Below are 21,204 nucleotides of genomic sequence, written 5' to 3' on the forward strand. Positions count from 1 at the left end.
ACTTACACTAGCCATGGACTCCCTAGTTGTATAGTCAAACATATACTCAAACGGTTTATCAGGTAGTGTGATTCCTCCATATAATTGTTGACTTAGGATTCGTGATGAATCAGTTGGGCTGGGTAGAATGTCTTAAGAATATTTATGTCAGATTTTATATACCTATATAATTTGGCAATGATTGTTTTATAGGAATAACACCACGGTTTATTATCATTAAATTATTATGGGCTTGAAAACCATATGCATCTCACCAAGTTTCCCAAACCTAACCTACTCATTTTATGTGTATCACATGTAGTGGATGTAAGGCTGCTAAAGCTTAGTTAGGTTGCCGAGTGAAATAAAAGATGTGCCTTTTATAGTATTTCAGGACCTTTTATATATTTACATTGTAATATATGTTTCGATATGAATGATGACATCCTCATAATTTAATATAACAAAATAAATGTTGTTATCTCAATATGTTTTAATTAACTGGGAATTTCCACCTCTCAATTAAATTATGTGTTAATAAACAGTTTTAATTGGTTCTAAAAATCAAGGTATGTCACAGCTAGAGATTGGTGGTGCGATGTGATCTAGGCTCTTAGACAAGAGGCTATTGAGACTATGACTTGTCCATATTTTGTCTCTTGGTTCAAGGTAGAGTATGTACCTGTAATTGAGGTACAATAGTTGGCTTGAGAGTTTTGAGCTCTTGAGCAGACCACGAAGACGGAGGCAGAGATCATCACTAAGCATAGGGAGAGAGTATTACTTGTTCCGTAATATGCTGGGAATGAGGAGATAAAGATGATGAGGTATCATGATATGCTGAGGGCTGACATTAAGGAGTTTTTCATTTTTGCGAGTTGTACGATACTTGAGCAGATGATTGATGTGGCCTGGAAATGAGTGATTCAGTAAGAGATTTAGAAGAAGAGTCAGCAGTTCCAGGTTCAGGTTCAGACAACAATGGTTCCAACTAACAAGTCCAAGAGTTCTGATACGCTTTCTGGGGGCCAGCAGGGTCGATACCAATGTGGTAACTACAATAGGTCACATGAAGGAGCTTTTCATGCTACTGGGTTAGTGTAAAATCGATTTCCCGCATGATATAAGCAAATAATATTTTCACTACTTGGTTGTAGTAATGGGTAGCACAGGAAAGCAGGGTCGAATCCTTAGGGACACAACCTAATGGTCAATACCTCTAAGCATTAGTCACATACTAGTAATTTAATAGAAAATAATAAAAAGGGGTTTTTGATTTAAAACTAAAACTAAAAATTACAGAAAAATAAACTAAATGAAATCAGTAATAAAAATGAATTCAGCCATGTTATGACTTTCCTAATCATGTAATCAACCCAGATTTGGTTATTTAGAATATGTTCTATCTAAGCTGGTACTGATAAAAACTAACAAGCTCTAGTATAATCTCTTTCGCCTAGTTAAATTAACCAAAACAAGCTCTTCAGTTAACCCTAACTTTTTACTGTCTAATTAAACAAGCTCTTAATTAAGATCTGTGTACAATTCCCAACAATACCCAATACTTCTCACAAGATGGGAAGCGTAAAGGTATAAAATTTTAGTTTATATTAGAGTTAAATCCCAACACGGAACCAATCTGATTAAACACTAGCTAGGTGATCAGACTAGCAAGAATTAGAAATCAAACATTCATTAAGCTCAAAACTGAAACAACTAGATATAAGCACACAATGAAAACCAAACCCGGTAACTGATCACAAGAAAAGTAATAGTCTATTGCGGAACTGAAAACTAGGGTTTATCCAGACATGGCTAAAATCTTATCAAAACTAGTAAATAGAAACATTAAACTACTAAATCTTAATAAACTAATTGAGAGACACGATCCATAGTCTTCGGATCTTCAGAAATCGTTGAAATCTGAGAGAAATCACCTCAGAAATCGTCTTTTTCATCGTCTGGAGCTTCAAGAATCGGCCAACCTTCAATATGATCAGAGAGGCGTCCTATATATACGAGCCAAAGTCTTTGGGATCAAGAAACCCAAAATTTTGATCGAATTTTTGAGAAACACGATCGAATTTTTTAAGTCTTTGATCGAATTTTGCATTTTGATTTTTCGAGACTTTCTGAAACTGCGAAGTAGAAATTCGATCGAATATATGGGAAAAAATCGGTCAAATTTATGTATTTTCTATTTTTTCACAAACACAAATTTCATCTGAAATTTTGTCTAGTTTCATCAACATTTTGAATCTTGTGAATCGGAGTTACGACTCATGATATATTGTCAAAATAGTGACAGGGGTCAAAGCTTGCAGCAACATCCTTTAAGCTTTAGAATGTAGCAATCTATCTTCATAGGATCAATTCGATCGAATTTCTCTTGAACAAAACAACTTCCAAGCATTCCTCGGAATCCTTCATAAGTTCCAAGCTCTATTTAACTCCAATGCTCCTTCAAACGCATCCAAAGCTGCTCATAAATACTGCTCCATGTGAATTATCTGAAAACAACATAAAAACATGAGCAGTACGGGAATTCGAATGAATGACATGAGCTGAACATTATTTAAACTAATGACAAGCAAATGTGTAAAATATGATGCTAATTGTTAATAAAAACTACCCTAAAAGATGCATGAAATGGCTTCTATCAAATCTCCCCAAGCTTGTACCTTACTTGCCCTCAACTAGTAAAAAGATTAAACATTATAACCAAAATGGAAAGACGTAGATGACCTAAAAAGAAATTAGAACAAAATAAAGAAAACTAAAAATACTTCACTCATTTTTTTCACATGATCAGACCTGACATCGAGGAAGCTCCAATGAAATCACTACCTAGACAACCATCGCAATACCTTCCATCTTTCACATATTCCCAAAGTCGGGAAGAAGCTTGATGGTGTGAACCAATAAACCAATTTTAACTTTTATTTAAACTTTATACCTTAATTAGCCTTACAAACAAAAATAACACATTTCAGAATTTCATGTCCTCAAGACTAGATAATTAAGAACCATACTCGATGCATCCTTAGGAACCCTTCACGTCAAATCAACTTTTGCTAAAGCAGTGGCCCACACCTGTAGGGGCCTAGCTCCTATGCTTTCACTTTTATGAGAACGACAAATATCATATCACACAGTTCTTCATTCGCTCCAAATTTGACTTTGAGATGGCTTATTAATTGGTTGAACTTGAGGTTTTGTATCTTTATCTTCAGCTTGAGTTCTTCAATCGTCTTTTTGAATATCTTGAGATTTCTTTGATTAAGTGCTTGAACTTTAACTTGGGCATCACATATGACAGTTGTACCCTTCTTTTCTTCTTTCATTGTATGGATCTAATATAAGGGCTCTCTATTACTGCTAGGGTAACGTGTGTCAACAAATATGTATGTGTTCTGTGGGACCAGACTTGTCGATCAAAGATCTATTTAAACATTCCAAAGCAAACAATTCATAAAGACTTATTACCGCCCATGCAGTGTTTCGGTACGCCATTATTTTTTATTTTTTACAACTAGCATCTCAGATCACGGTGTTTTGCGACCCCTAGTTATGAGAACTATTACTAACTTACCAATATTGATTCGGTTGCTTTGGAATTTCATTTTCCATTATACAGAGCTATCGAATGCAAGAATGTCATCATTTATGTAACCTTTTTTTAATAATACTTTTTATAATTTTTTTAATGCAGAAAATAAATACTAAAATAACTAGAATGCAAATGCAAAAAAGAAAATTGAAATTTTTAACTGAAAAACTGAAAATTTTAAAATTTTTAACATACAATGCAAATTTTCACACAGACCCCCTCCCCAAACTTAGAATTATGCATTGTCTTCAATGCTCAAAGAGGAATGAACAGCTCAATAAAGCATGTAAAAGTAAAGGTTGCTGCCAGGAAAGAATGTACTTGATAAGGTTGCATAAAATCTGATTTTGACGAAGATGTTGGCGAAAAATCTGGATTTCAGCAACTTTGAAGATTCTCTAATTTCCCCAAGCTTGCTTGGAATTGCGACCATCTCTTTTTGAAAGAATAAAAATATAAAATACTCATCGGGATGCCTCCCAGAAAGCCTCCCATTTTTAAAGTCATTGGTTCGACTTTGCCCAACCACATTTTCAACTGGTGTGGTTGGGACTCATCTTCAGCTCAATTTGTTTCCTTGTCACTCCAGATCCCTTCAGATATGGTAGAATGGTTTGAACTGAAACTTGATCAACACAGAAAAATTTTAGATGCTTATCAGATAAGTTGTTTTTCTTTAGATTTTTTATTCTCTTTCTTTTTTCTGATTTTCTTTCCATAAATCTTCTCATTTTTTCTTATTTTTCTTTATCAGCTTCTTATCAGAAATCACCTTTTTCTCAGCATAAATCATATTTTGTAACACCCGTTCCCATAATGGATCAGGTGAGGGCTTGGCAAAATCAAAGATGTGGTTTTTTTACGAAAAATTAGTTGCCACGACGTGGTGATTGGAGCACCATGACGTATCTTATTTTATGCATAACCGCATGTTAAGTTGGTCGCCACGACGTGGCAAGGAAAGGCCATGACATGGCAGTTGTGGCAGCCCAAGCCCATGATTTTTAGGGTTTTTTCATTTATGACCACTTAATCTCAAGGATTATGGCATCCTTTTCAGCCTCCAACCCTTTGAAACGAAACCCTAGCCTTCATGGAGTGATTATTGTTGCATTAGTGGTGATTCTTGAAGTTTGAAGCTTTGGCTTGCATTTTGGAAGATGGAGTGGTATGCTTGCTAATTAGAAGAGTGCTCTACTTCAGATCTTACACCTTATACATCTTGTAGAGCTTTGGAAGGTATAAAGTTTCCACATTTTTTGTTCTCTCTTCATAGATCTAAGAGTTATTGCATTTATGGGCTCATATTCAAGTTTGGGTTGATTTGAAGAGATAAAGTTTGCAACTTTATAGCTCCTCTTGGTCCCTTGATAAATATATCTTTTGGATCTAAATTTTGATTGCGTTTTGAGGTATATGTATGAGATTTTGGTCTTTTGCCCCATTTTGACCTAGATTAAGATCTAGACTTGCATTGGTCATGCATATCCATAAAGTTGTGATTTTTATGTTGGAATAGAAGTGATTAGTCTTTCCGGAAGTTATGGATTTGGTTATTAAGAGTTTAATGGTTGAGTCCAAGCCTTAAGTTGTCATTAAGGATCTAGGATTAGAGATCTAGACTCATTAGGATGTGTTAATGGGTAAAGTTGGAAACTTTATCCATCAAGACCTTGGGATGGACTAGATCTAAGCTTTGGAGCTCTTAAGGTTGAAGGAAAACAACTTAATGCATTAAGCTGTTGAGGCCTAGTTCCCACAATGTAGAAAATAGAGGACATGTGGCGACTGGGGGATGCCTAAATAATTTTCTGTTTTTCCCCCACGACGTGGCAATGGGTGGCCACGACATGGTGACCTGCTGAAGTGGACTTTGACTGTTGAGCGTTGACTGTTTGACCAGTTTGACTTTTAGTCAAACTTAGAGAGGTTTTGAGTTATAGCTTGAGATTTAGCTTTTGATTGGTTTAGGAGGCTCGTGTAACTAATTTTTTTGGGGTTAAGAGTATGGGGTTCCAGCTCTTCATTCAAGTGAGTCCTCTCACTATACTTGCCTCTATGGTAGTATATACGTGCTGATCAGGTGGATCTTATTTACTATTAATGTGATATGTGTTGTTGTGTGTGTTGAGACTTTGGGTAGTCTTCAGGGTTCCTAATAACCCGCAGGGCGTGCTCTTTGTCCACTAAGACTTCAGATAGTTTCCAGGGTTGCTAATAACCTACAGAGCATGTTGTTTGCCCACTGAGACTTTGGGTAGCCTCTAGGGTTGCTGATAACCCATAACTATTTTTTGTATTGTGTTGTATGTGGTATTTTAGGGAACTCACTAAGCTTTGTGCTTATAGTTGTGGATTAAATAATTTGTAGGTACTTATCGGGCGTTGAAGGCGTGACTGTACACACACATCAACAGTTTTATGATTCAAGATTCCATATTGTCTTCTTATTAACTTTGATTTTGGAATAATTGTTTGTGAAAAAATGGTTTTAACTTACTAAAAATGGACATTATATTATTTTTAAAAGTGAAAAATTTAGCCCTGGTTTGTAGATATTAGAAGTTGGTATCAGAGCCCTAGTTTGAGGGATTTGGATGAACACTCATGGGATTCCAAACTCAAACTATGGAACTGAGATTTTTACTAAACATTTTTGAAAATATTCATTCTAAAATAAGAAAAGAGAAGATGTGATATGTACAGTCGGTCAGAACTCGGAAAAGTGATTTCCTAAAATATCCATACTTGCTTTATATGTTGTATTTGACTTGCTATTATATGTGTTATAGTATGATGTGCATGCTATAAGTTAAGCTAAGGATTTATTCAATGTTTCATGCTAGTGTGCCTACTTAGGAGAGATGCCTTTATATGTGATATATGACCTGTTACAGATGTGATATATGAGCTGTTACAGATGCATGATATTGTGTAGGCTAAGTATCCTAAGGAATTACGTGTTAGAATTGCCTGATCCTTATGATTCCTTGTTGCTTATTGACTTTTTCGGCTAGAATGTTGCTTGCTTTGTGCTATGTGAAATTTATATCGATGTTAGTTAGCTATTAAGTGAATACGCTATGTTACATGATGCAAATGTTAAATAATTCTAGAATAATCGATTCGTCCATATTGTGCAGCTCTTGTCTGAGTCTAACCGTTGTGGGGTTAGGTCATTTAGTTGAAATATTATTTAAGTTTTGCTACATGTAATTGTATTCATAAGATAGTGAGTTGACAACGGTAGAAGTTGGTGTCACCGCCATTATGCACTGTTCTCTTCTGCAGCGTGACCGCTACCGTCACCTCAAGGGCCGAGAATACGCTCAACAATGGTTTCTATATATTCCCACTCTCCAATAAATATGATTTTATGACGGCATCCTTCGATTATTTAGCAATATCGGGTGGGAGAAGATCTAAACTTTACCACCTATGGATTCGTTTAAAAACACAACTCTTGAATTCTTACCATCTCTTAAGTTCAATAACGATACCAAAAGACTCTCTTTAGTCTTTTTCCGTCTCATGTGATTGCAATTTTTTCCAAGTCTAGACGATCTTAGTGGGTGTGTAGGGATCTATATGAACAATACTTATGGTCCTCGTTAAGGATTTAGGCGAGAAAAAATGCCCTTTTAAAAAAAGAACTTTTGGACGAAAATCATAGGGTTGGATTCTTACCAGGCTCGTGAAAGACCCCTTTCCTACTTGACATTATTATTACTCCAAACATGCTACATGCATATTCATAAACATATTTTACATATATGGTCTTATTACAGAAGACTGGATACAAACCGATTAACAAGGTTTTTACAAAGTTTTATATATTACATAACTTCCCAGGACTTTATACCCTAATTACAAAAGTGATAATATTAACTAATCTACATCTTCTACCAGTACATGACTATATTGGATGCTTATCACCTGCAATAATTTAAACATTGAGAGGGATAAGCGGGTGACGCTTAGTGAGTTCAATAACAGTTACAATATAACGCTATGCCATACACATATCAATATGACAGAAGAAAAGAGGGACAAAGAACAACAAAGGCATATGTGTATCATATGATAGGCTTTCCATATCAACCAATGATTTGATTCCAAGGTTTACAATTAGTGAAACATAACAATTTCAATTTGATATACATCAATAAAGCTTCAGCCCAAATGTCACAGAAAATACAATTTTAGATTATCATTTTGCTAGAATATACAAGCTTTCATCCCTACATAGCCCTATGCCAGTACCAGAAGTTATACGAGTCATGCTCTACATGTCCAAAGGCACAAAGCCAATACCAGAAGTTATACGAGTCATGCTCTACATGGCCAAAGGCATAAATCTGATACCAGAATAATACGAGACATACTCTACATGGCCAAAGGCTCAAAGCCAATACCAGAAGTTATACGAGTCGTGCTCTACATGACCAAAGGTATAAAAAACAGACTAACACAGGAAAGCACATTGAACATATAACACATAACATACAATTGTCCCTATATTGAACTCACCGTGAAATAACTGGATGGTAAAATGATAACTTGGACAGCACTTCGTCTCTAAAAATGGCTTTCTTTGACGAAACCAGGGATTTTTGTTGAAAACCGTGCTTTGTGCGGGCAGAGTTTCAACTTGAAAATATTATTTTATCCAGCTTTCGGAGCGTCAGGACTTGCTTCGGGTGTCGGGGATGTTTCCTAGGCTTCAGGGGGTGTTAGGGTAAATTGAGAGATGAAAGAGGGTGTGAAAGTGTTAAAATTGTAAACAAAAATTCGGAAGGTCTCGCTTTCTATCTATAGTGGTCTGATGGCTCGCATTACGTTGGGCGTAATTCTCCGGTATGCGGAGTGTACTGCCTCGCAAACCTCTTCGTTGGGCGTACGAAGTAGATCAGCTCGGATACGTGGCACTCATGCGAAGGAGTAGGGAGGATGACGGACTCTGGATCAATTACACGAGTATGTTGGGTGTACTCCTTCGGACCAGCCTCGAAGTTTGTGCCCAAATCTTCAAAAATTTGTATCTTTCGCATACGGGCTCCGTTTTTGTCATTTTTTATATGCACGCATAGGTGAAATTACGCTCTACAACTTTCTTTTAGACTATGTCGGCTATTTTGACTTATTTTTTTGTTAATATTATATTTTTAACACGCTGAGATAGGAAAAGTCCGTTGAAAATTCATTACTTCTTCATCTGACGTATGTTTTCGTCTGTCTTTTTACCATTGTACTACTATTAACGAGATCTTTGATTATCGTTTACGTTGTGTCGGCTAAAAATCACTCGATCTTTATTTCGAGTTTCGGGCTGTGTACTGTTATGCCGAATTTTAGAAAAATCATAACTTCCTTATACGAAGTCCGATTTGGACGTTCTTTTTATGAAAATTTTCGGTTTAACGAATACTAAGATTTTCATTTAGATCACAAAGGCTAAAAATTAGTTTATCATAAACTCACTTTTTACGTCATATGACGTCGTGCCGATTCTGTCACGAAACTTCAATAAGTCATAACTTCTTTGTTATAACTCAGATTTCAGTGAGGTTTTCGTCTAAATGTTTCTAACGAGATAATCTACAACTTTCAATAACATTATTTTTACTTATTTCCAACTTTATATTTTCGTTAATTTTGATATTTGACTTTTTGATTGGAATGTCATAAGACTTCCAATACTTCCCAAATGATTCTAAACATAGTTTTACTTCAAATCTCGTAAAACTATTTTGTTAGAACTCAATGCTCAAAACCATATACTATTTAATAATGCTCATTTTTTTAAACTAACAAAACACGATAATTGAACATGTATGTTACAGCTCGATTCGCCAAAGCTACTCAAATCATTCATCTAGTCTTAAGGGTGGCCCTCCGAATTATCTCTAATGTCATCATTTTCCTGAGAAGACGTAAGTAGAGCCGGTAAGATGGAGCTAGAAATTCTTTGGTGCATGGTCACCGGCATTAAAAGACCACATTTTAGTGCCTTTCTTGCATTCGAACTTGTCAAGATTTCCACTAGTGATTCCGACACCGGACATTGTGGAGGGATAGTCACTTATCTCGCCACTCGCCTTGCTTGTGTCGAATGTTTTGAGGAGAAATGACATAATATCGATAAAATCACATAAGGCTCCAATGCCCTCACATCCAATGTCCTTGAGGCCTCATCCTTCTTCCGCAAAGAGATTGACGGTAGTCTTAGTTGGTGAAGAATAAACCTCATTTCCAAGTTCATGATGGATATTTCAGCTTCCTCTTGCTCCGGCGGGACATTACTCAGACTTAGTGGTGTCTAACAAATAATATTTCTGCAAATTCCATTATGTGCACTCCCAAGCCCATCTCGCGTGTTCTTGAGCAAATGATCTTCGACCATGAAGACGAAACTCGTGCTATTCTCTCCACTCCCCTAGCTCACTCTGCTCCTTCCAATGCAGGGGGGTCCACCTCTGCTACCTCGGTAAAGACTGCACATTACATCTACACCCGTCAGGAGACTCAGACCATCACACATAAATGAGGCGTTTTGATCTCCTTGATCAAGTTGTTGTCGACATTCACGATGATTTTTCTGCAACCAACACATACATTCAGTAATTGACACAAACGGTACAAAATAACCATTTTGAGATTATGCAGCTCCTGTAATGTTGGACCCTCCGCGGTCAGTAGGTTACCCTACCCTCTCTGAGCATCGGCAATTATGCTTAATCTTAAGCACAGGGAGAGGTCTTTGTATAATAGGTTCTAGTTTTCTCATGCATTTCACCAAAAAAATCAAAAAAAATCCAAAAAGATATTTTTTTTTCTTATTTTCATTTTTTTAAGTGAATTCATTTCAAACCATCCAAAAAATTACAAAAATATTTTCATTTTTATTTTATTCCTTTGCATTTCATATTGCTAATCACCAAAAATTACAAAAAAAATTCTTTTCAACTTATCCTTAGTTTGCATTTCATCCAAAAATTTATAAAAATTCCAAAAAGATTTGCTTTCTATTCTAATTTTTAAGTTGTTGCATCTCATTTTCTGCATTACATCCAAAACAATTTCTAAAAAAAATCAGAAAAATTGACCCATTAATCATAAGGGGGTCGAGTAGTTCATCTCCTTGAAGTCCAAACACATCAAAAATAAATAAATAAATAAAATAACTCCTCACTTCAAATATCTCTTGTTGATAGACATGAAGGCGTCCTCCTCATCATGTGCTTGGTAACTCAAAAATAGAGGGTAGATGAGTTTAGGTGTTGAGTTATGGAGTATAGGAGGGTAAAACAGCTTTTGAAAATATTGCGCTCTTTAAAACCCGATACTTAAACACCAACTCTTGCTTGAAACAACTCGGCAACCATCTTTAGAATCATTTTTGGGTAGACCTCTTGAAGGGGATTTCAATGCATCCACCTATTCACATGTCGTCTGAAGTATTGAAGACTTGGTTGGTCATTGCACTAACCAAGCCAAAGTTAACAATAAAGCTACAACTGAAGAAAGAATCCACAAGTCAAGTCTTACACCAAGGAGATTTAGAAGCAAAGCAAGCCAAATCAAAAGAAGGCAATCTCAAAAAAACAAAACGAAAAAAAACAAAAGAAAGCAACTTCAAAGAAACGAAAATCAAAGTTAAAGCAAACCAAGTTAAAGATCAAAGACGTGAGCAATAAAAGACCTCGGGTGGATACAATGATTGGTACCTTTGAGAGTAAGCCTGAGATAGACAATGAGCAGTGGGATAGAGTGCAAGGTTGGTTCAACCTTGAGGACACTAAGGGAGTTTTAGCAGCGGTTCCTATTAAAAAATATGTCTACATTTTCAAAACCAGTGAATCGGTAACTTTCACATGAAGTCTCATGGCCCTTTCATTTTGAACTTCGAGCCTGTAATTATCCTTTAAAGGACAACGTACAAGGTTTGACTCTATTGAGAGTTTCCTAAAGTGAGAACAATAAATGGACAATATTTTGTATTTGGATAATTGGTAATTGACTTTCATACCCCTGGTGATCGAAAAAAAAAACGAAATTATGAAGTTTGGATAAAAAAAAAATTATTTATCAATTTTTTATTTTTTATTTATTTATATTTAAGTTTTGTTAATCTTATTTTTCTTAGTTTTGTGTCCTTTTTGTACGTATGTTATTTCTGATGTTTTTCCTTGCATGGATTGGGTCTTAGTGCCTTCTAGGTTCTTTCCAATTTTTTCGTCTTAGTTTCCTTTTAATCACCCATCATCTTCTCTACAGTTATTCTTCATTTTGTTCTTTCTTGAATACAAGAAAGGTCTAAGCTTGAGGAGATTTGATAGGTGCATTTTATGCACCTATTTTGCACGTTTATTCCTATTTTTTCATTGCATTTTACTTCCTAATTCTTGCATTTAGTTAACTATTTGGGCACTTACATGTTTTATTCATAATGTTTAGTACTTCACTATCTTTTAATTTATTTTGCAAGCTATGTGGCATGGAGCATTAGAGCTATGGAGGCGATCATGGAGCTTGGATGATGGAGCGCGGAGCATTAGAGCATAAAGAGAAGATGAACCGATTGTGTAGTTGTAGAGAACTTGAAGACACAACCCGAGTAGATGCATTTCATCATAGCAAATGACCACTTTTGAAGCACGGTCCATGTCACGCCAACACAATTCGTGTTTTTCCTTTTCATCTTATATTTGAGCAACATGACTAGGAGTGAAGTTAGACTGAACACTAAGAAAAGTTTGAAGACTTATTGGAGTTTTTGCAAAATGCATGGCCACGCTAAAAACACATGGTCATGCATCGCCTTATGGAAAGCACATGACCAAGGGTTAAGAAGCAGGAAATCACCATTTGACAAGGGGGGAACGGCTTCTAGAGCAACTTCTGGCGATTTTTGGAGTTCTTGAAGATTTTTAATCATTGTAAACACTTTTGATTTCTATTTGTAAGCATTAAACATTTCCAACTCCATCTTTCTTTTTTATTGATTTGTTCTTAGTCATGTGTGGCTAAGAAACCCTAATTTCTAGTTCTTGTTCAAAATAAAGAGTATCTCCATATTACAAAAATGATATTGGGTAAGAAAAGTCTTTGGGAAATTCGGTCTAATGTATGTTATGTTGAAACAACTAATGATGCTAATTAAGAGTATCTCCATATTACAAAAATGATATCGGGTAAGAAAAGTCTTTAGGAAAAGTTACCCGTATTATCCTCCAGATTGTATTACACAAATATTAGAATGATTGAATCATATGTTATTGAAAATAAATAGTATGATAACACCTTCAAAGTCATGGCATGACCGGTTATGCCATCTCAGATCATTTAGGATGCGTAAAATAATTGAAACTTCAACTGGTCATTCTTTGAAAAACCAGAAGATTTTCCAAGCTAATGAATTGTCTTGTGATGCATGCTCTCAAGAAACATTAATTTCTTGTCTATCATTGAACAAAGTTGGGTATGAAAGTCCTAGTTTCTTGTAAAGAATTCAAGGGAATATATGTGGACCAAATTCATCCACCATGTGTACTATTTAGATTAGGGGTGACAAATCATGCTATCGTTTCGTGTTTCTGTCTAACACGACACGACACAACACGACAAGGTTTTATGTAACACAAACACGACACGACACGATGTCGTGTTTTTTTTAACTAACACGAAAACAAAAGAACTAAAAAACGACAAACACAACACGACACGAAAAATATAACATTTACTAAAAACTAGTTTATTTAAAGAATCCTTTATCAAATATAACACAACAAACACGAAAAACACGATAAAGAACTACTAAATCGTGTCAATTTCGTGTCAAATTTTGAACACAAACACGACACGACATCGTGTTTTTTAAAGTTAACACGAACACGAATTCAAATTTCAGTTTTGTCCCAATTTCGTTTCGTGTCGTGTCATAAATTGTCACCCCTAATTTAGATATTTTATGGTTTTAATTGACACGTCCACTAGATGGTCGCATGTGTCCTTATTGTCTAGTTGTAATCTTGCTTTTACAAGATTACTTGCACAAATAATCCGCCTAATGACATTTTTCCAGGTTACCCAATTGAGAAAATCCGACTTGACAATGTTGGAGAATTTACATCACAAGCTTTTAATGCGCAAAATGGTCTAGCTTAGTCGTTAATCAAACGCTTTCAAATAAGGGCAAGACCATTACAAATACATTCTAAACTTCCTGTATCGACATGGGACATGTAATTTTACATGCAACATCACTTATACGCATCAATGTTGTAAATACCGACCTAGGCGGTAGGTGGTCCGCAACTGATTACGATTAGGGGTGCTTGACAGAATTGGTCAACATCAGTCAAACTCGGGCTAGACAGTCATTGGCGGTCTTTGGTGCTCCTAGGCGAGAATATTTTTTTAAATTCAAATTTTCAAAATTTCAAATATTACACCAAAATTTACTAAATTTCAAAAATTTTAATTTTTAAAGATTCAGATATTCAAATATTATAACAAATATTTTAAAATTTTAAATTTTCAAAAATACTAATTTTCTTAGGATATATTAAGTTTTAAAATAGTTTTATTAGTAATTTAGGGTCCGCAATTAATCGTTTGACCCCAATCAACCGCCGAACGATTTTTACAACCTTGGTTATTATAAGTTATCCCCTATTCAATTGGTTTGCGTTCATGAACAAAATAATTAACATCTAAAGACATTTAGATGTGCAGTTTATGTATCCATTCGCCACCTCACCGCACAAAAATGGATCCTTAAAGAAGAATGTAAATTTATGTTTGATATGTATATGCATTTATAGTAAAATATTTAGAACAACAAAATAAGGATCTTGAACCTGAATCTATTGAGGAATATATGAATAGAAAAGAGCGGCCAAAATGGAAGGATGCAATAAATAAAGAGTTTAATTCTCTTACTCAACAAATGGCTTTGGACTTGTAGTTTGTACACCAAACGGAGTATGATAGTGGGACACAAATGGGTATTTGTGCGTAAAAGAAACGAGTGAAATGAAGTTGTGGGGTATAAAGCAAGACTCGTTGCACAAGGTTTTACCCAAAGGCCCGAAATTGATTATGAAGAAACGTACTCTCATGTAGTTGATGCAATTACATTATGTTATTTAATAATTATGACAACACATGCAAAACTGGAGATGCGTCCAATGGATGTAGTTACCACTTATTTATAAGTTTTACTTGAGAATGATATTTATATGAAAATCTCAAAAGTGTTTAAGGTGTCAAAAGCATTAGACGGCTAGGAGTGGGCAATGGGAGTTGTAGTTATTCCGACGTGGACATACAAAAACGGCGTTATAACGCCCGAAACACTGCGCCCCCTTGCGTTATTAGGTGTTATGTTAACACATGTTATTGTGGTGACGAGAGGAAACGGCTAATTTGATTGGAACATTTAAATATTCGACCGTTTGCAAACAGTCACCAACATGAAAAAAAATCTCTATTAATATAAATACACAACATTTTTATCTTCATTTTATCTTCCAACCCCAACAAATCCTTCAACAATTACTATTGGTTTCAATTTCATTTTTTTCTATTACTCTATTTAATTAAAAAATAGAACATTCTGATCCGTTCCATCCATACAATCATGATATCGACGAGGATGATATGTTCATGAGTATGATGTATCAATATGTTACCAACTAGATACCACCAGATCCAGCTCCACTACTGACCAGGCGTGGGACGTTGAACAGAGACCGTGAAGAATGACATATACGTCTACTACACAATTATTTTGTGGATAATTGTGTATACCAACCAAACGATTTTAAAAGAAGGTTTCGTTTGCGGAAAAATGTGTTTCAACGGATAGCCAATGCAATGGAAAGCAAGTACCGTAATTACATTTGTTTCGAAATTTTAATACATGTTCTTTAGATTATTAAATAATTGTTTTAAAATTTTATTATATGTTTAGGTATGAATATTTCCAACTTAGGTATGATGCGAGAGGTAAACCAGGTTTTACATGGTTGCAAAAATGTGTTGTTGCAATAAGCTTATGGATTTGGGGGAATCGTCCGATTCTATTGATGACTATATGAGAATGTCAGAGCGAACTGCACAAGAAAGTTTGTATAGATTGGTGAGAGGTGTTATTGAAACCTTCGGTGACAAATATTTATGCAAACCTTCATTGAATGACATGCAATAACTATATGCGTCGCATGAAGAACGACATGGTTTTTCGGGAATGCTTGGAAGCATTGATTGCACAAAGTGGATATGGAGAAATTGTCCTGTGTCATGGAAAGGTCAATACACAAGTAGTCATCTTGGATCGCCTTTGTTAGCATTAGAGGTTGTTGCACCATCATAATGTGTTTTATGAATGTAATAATGCACCATCATAATGTGCATTTATATTATAACTCCTCTTTCATTTTATTTTAATAGTATCAATAACAAGTCATATGTATTAGAAGGCTCGTGATTTTATCACAAATATTAGAATAAAAGCTCTTTATACTTTCATGTTTTTCTTTACACTACAATTTATGTTGTTATTCGATAATATTTTATAATAATAATCTTTTTATCTTGCTTATAACCCACAAACTCCAAGAAAACTATCTTCTAAGTTTTTAGGCTTAGCACCTATCAGTTTCCTAGAACCACCATCTATATATCTAATTTAACAAGTAATTAATTTGACAATTACAAGTAACAAATCGATGGATATCTGTAACCATCATTTGAAAAGGGCCAAGAAATAAAAGAATAAGTGCACAAATTATAGTTTTTCATGATAGAGCTTCGTTTTGATCTTCGGCCATCCACCATTTTCTTAAGCTTTCCTTTAATGTTGTGTGCAATGAACGAATATATAGTTGAAGCACCTATATAGGCGAATGTCCGCGCATTGCACAGAAGCAGCTATATAGTTGAAGCCTTTACAAATATATGTTTTTTTAAATGTAACAATAAGGTTGTTAAATTTGATATAATAATTCGTATAATAAATTGATATAATATATTGATTATTTTGAATTATTTGATAAAATATACATCTATTGTAACTGTATAATCTCAATTGTTTGAATGACTTCTACCTGCAAGTTACACATTAATAAAATTAAATATTATATATGGTTTAATGTTATTTATAGTTGTTGTTATTTTTAATTAATTTTTTAAAACTTATTTGCTTAATGTTTTAATTTCTATCATTATAATTATTTAAAACATCAAACAATGTTTTTTGATTTTAAAGGTAACAATATAATCATTTATATACATTTATTTTTAACTATTGTTATTTTAAGCTACTTATTTGAAAACTTTGAATGATTATAAAAATATCTTTAGGAAATATTTTAGTTAAATTAAGATTATAATTTAGTTTTTGCATTTAGCAATACAATTTATCACATTTAACTATTCACAAAATATTCATTGGGTTTTTTATGTGAACTGAAATTTATATTTAAGTTGACATTGTAATGTTATATTTAAATTAACAATTTAAGTATATTGTCCAAACTGTTCAAAAGTTGTAGTTTTAAACTGATTATGGTTTACATACAACAACATATTAAAAATAATACATTAAGTATAATATGTTAAAAGTTAATGACATAACTTTATAAGTAGAAATAAAGATATTATTTTAATATTGAAATTTAGTTTATTTATGACTACACTTTAGGTTTGATATTTATTTAACCTTATTAACCAAATTATAATCATTATTAGAAGGTCACTACAATTTATCACTTTTAACTATTTAAAAAATATTATTTGGATTGTTTAAGTTAAACTAAAATTTATATTTAAGTTGGTCCTGTAATGTTATATTTAAATTTATAATTTAAATATTTTAAACAAATTGTTCAAAAACTGTAGCTTTAAAATGATAATGGTTTACTTTCAACAATAAATTAAGTATAATGTGGAAAATGTTTAAAAAAAACATAACTTTATAAGTAGAAGTAAATATATTCTTTTAATATTGAAATTTATTTTATATATGATTACACTTTAGGTTTGATATTTATTTAATTTTATTAACCAACTTATAATCATTATTATAAAGAAATTGAAAAGTCATGGGAGTTTCAAATGAATGTAGTGAATGAAAAAATGTTTACTTTATAATATATACTAGGCGAATCCCCGCGTTTGCGCGAGAATAAAATTATATAGTTAAAATAATAACTTTTACCAAATTATTATTTAATATTTCTACTTTGAAACAAAATGTTAGTAGTTAAGCAAACATTTAGTTAACATATTAGTTTTATTAAACATTATAGTTTAATTTTTAAGTCATTGTGATATATACAATTATTTGATAATTTTATAAACCGTTTAATATTGTGTAAATTATATATCAAATGAATGATAATATAATGGGTAACAAAACGTATGAACAAAAATATGAACTGCAACTTTTAGTAACATAAAAATAGAAAAACATCTATTATAACATTTGTATTTAAAAAGATATATATATACAATGAATAATAAAAAATATGAAAAATAAATATTATAACTTTTAATAACATAAAAACATTAAAACATCTATTATAACATTTATATTAACTCTTCATATTCAAATCACAAATCTCTTCAAATACATTGACGTTTTTAATGAGCAAAACTTTACAACCTTATAAAATAAAGGAAAATAAAAAGTTATTAGTGATTACTAATTAATAATCATAAGTTAAAAACTCTTGAGTTGTAACTAATAAATATACATAAATTAGAAAACTCTTGAGTTGTAGTGTGAGTTTCAAATGAATGCAGTACTTGGAAATGTATATTTATTATTATTATTATTATTATTATTATTATTATTATTATTATTATTATTCGTGTAAATAATTGGTTTTGATGCAACATTTTAATCCCTTCAATTATTAAACATAAAGATATTTAATTATAAATTTATAACATACATAGGTGCATATACATGTTAAACAAATCACATATAATATATATATATATATATATATATATATATATATATATATATATATATATATATTCGTTAATGTCATATGTAATTATTTTCGTAGTAATATGGATAAATTACTTTCATATGAAGAACATATCATGATAAGTCTATCAAATTACATATCAAATGTTCAAAATTATGTTATCTTTTAAATATTGTCTTTTAAATATGTTGTGTAGGATAACGCAACAAAAATATAATAGAAAATAAACATAATTAAAATAGAAAAACTACAATCAAATAATTAAGAGCATTGGGTAGTTGAATATATAAATAAAGATGTTATATAAACATACATTTAAATCAAAAGAAAAAACTAACATTCGTCAACTTTGCTCAAACAAAAAAACCTATATCCATTTTATGAATCTTTTTTCTTTATTTAACATCATTCAACCATAGAAACTTGATGATAATTCTTTACTAACATGTAATCAAAATATTTTTCTTGAAAAAGAAGAATCAGAAAGATATTCCAAGCAAAACATTGATGTTTGGAGAGTCACATTCCAGATTGAGTAATACATACAAATCACATATAAAGATTAAATGAGAAATTGAATATAAAGAAAGAATAGAAAAGCTTCATTTGTTTTGGTTGAAAGCAAAAATCATATTACAATTACCATCGATGCGACATAACTCATTTCTTCAAATTATTATATTTGGATCGACATAACCCATTTCTTCAAATCATCATATTTGGATAGTGAATGTTTCAACTACATGAAAACTTTTGAATCACAATATCTTCAAATCCTTCTTACATGTAAGATTTTATATAACACAAATGACACAAAAGATTGGCATTTTTATACTAAACTTTTCACTAAATGCTAATTAAATATAATATAAGTTATAAAACTTTTGAGTTGCATTAGTTAAAAAATGAGGTTTCAAATAAATGTGGTTTGAGGAAGTTAAAAAAGGGAGTTTCAAATACATGAGATTCAAGAAAAAATGCTAGCTTTATAAGGATGTATGATATATATATATATATATATATATATATATATATATATATATATATATATATATATATATATATATATATATAGAGAGAGAGAGAGAGAGATAAGTTATTTAATAACCAAAATATATATGGGAACTTTAAAACTTTTCTTCGATTAAATTTTTTTAAAACCAACACCACTACAATATTTTAGGTCATCGTTTACAACAGTCATATGTCATAAAAATACGAAAAAACAAAAGTAAAAAAACTATAAATATACATATATGTATATTTGTGTGTGTGTGTATATATATATATATATATATATATATATATATATTACATAAACATTGTTCTTTTCAATTTTTATGGTAAAACTGGCTACGGTGGTATGGTGATATAGGTTTTGAAAAAAATGGCAATTGCTATTAACTATGATATGTTAGTAATGATTACAAATATGAAATAAGTTCATAGAGAAAATTGCAAATACCATGACTTTAATAAACATAAAAATGGACTTAGGATAAATAGATTAATTTGTTATAGTGTTTGTCCGATACGTATGATATGATTTTGTATATCCCTTGTCATGGCCATGTTCTCTTCGTTTAGACATTGATGTGAATCAAACAAACTGCGGTTCTACTTTACTTTCTCGGTCGCTCTTTTGGTACTTTTTGTATATAGAAAGACACGAACAAGACTTTGTTCTTTAATTGAACTTTTTTTCTCTCTTTAAGCCATAATTTGTTAGTATTTGGTTTACCTATTTTCTCTTTATTATAGTTTCACATTCCCAATTCGACTTTAGTTACAGATAATGGATTAGTTAGGAATTGTTTATTATAACAACACAACACCCATGTTCTTCTACATTCAAACAACACTTTCCAAGTCGTTGGTCTTGTCTTATTTAATTGAATTCCACACACCAAACACCATCCCACTAATAATATTCAGACACAACTTGCTCCAATGTTTTTAACAATATGAACCACTTGATATATGGCGATTAAATTTTGAAAATCCTTTTAAAAAGTCTATAACTATGTGTTTAAAACCAAGTCAATAGAAGATAAATATTATTTAGCAATTCATACAACAAATAGATAAATAAATCGTGTAATTTAACAAGAGATTGTAACTCAAAAACAATGAATTAAACATGTATAATAAGAAACATATTCTATTTAAACAACTGTTAACACATTATGGCTATAATCCAAAATTGAACCATCATATTCTCTCCTTGTCACTTTCAATAGATTTACATGAAATCTATACCTTGCAAGCTTCAGTTTATTTATTCCGTTGTGATTGTATTTGAATTTTGAAGTATTCATTTAAATAATTTAATTTTATATCAAATTTATATGTTTACTAGTGGAACATTGAGATTTGAGCATTGACCATCATGAAAACCTATCTCATTGGTTTGTAAAGACCGTGTTGCTAATGGAATCTTCATCGCTAACCAATGTCGCCATCCTAATTTGTCTTACTTAATAGAAACAAAATGGAAAAATTATATAAAATCCATTATATATTATCTATTATGTATGTATTTTTTTTAATAAAAGTCATCCTTATTAACGAAAGAAACAAAAATTCCACTGCAACCATGCTGACCGGTAA

This window comes from Lactuca serriola, chromosome 3 (genome assembly GCF_051521515.1).
Source record: "Lactuca serriola cultivar US96UC23 chromosome 3, Lser_US96UC23_V15, whole genome shotgun sequence".
NCBI classification, from domain to species: Eukaryota; Viridiplantae; Streptophyta; class Magnoliopsida; order Asterales; family Asteraceae; genus Lactuca; species Lactuca serriola.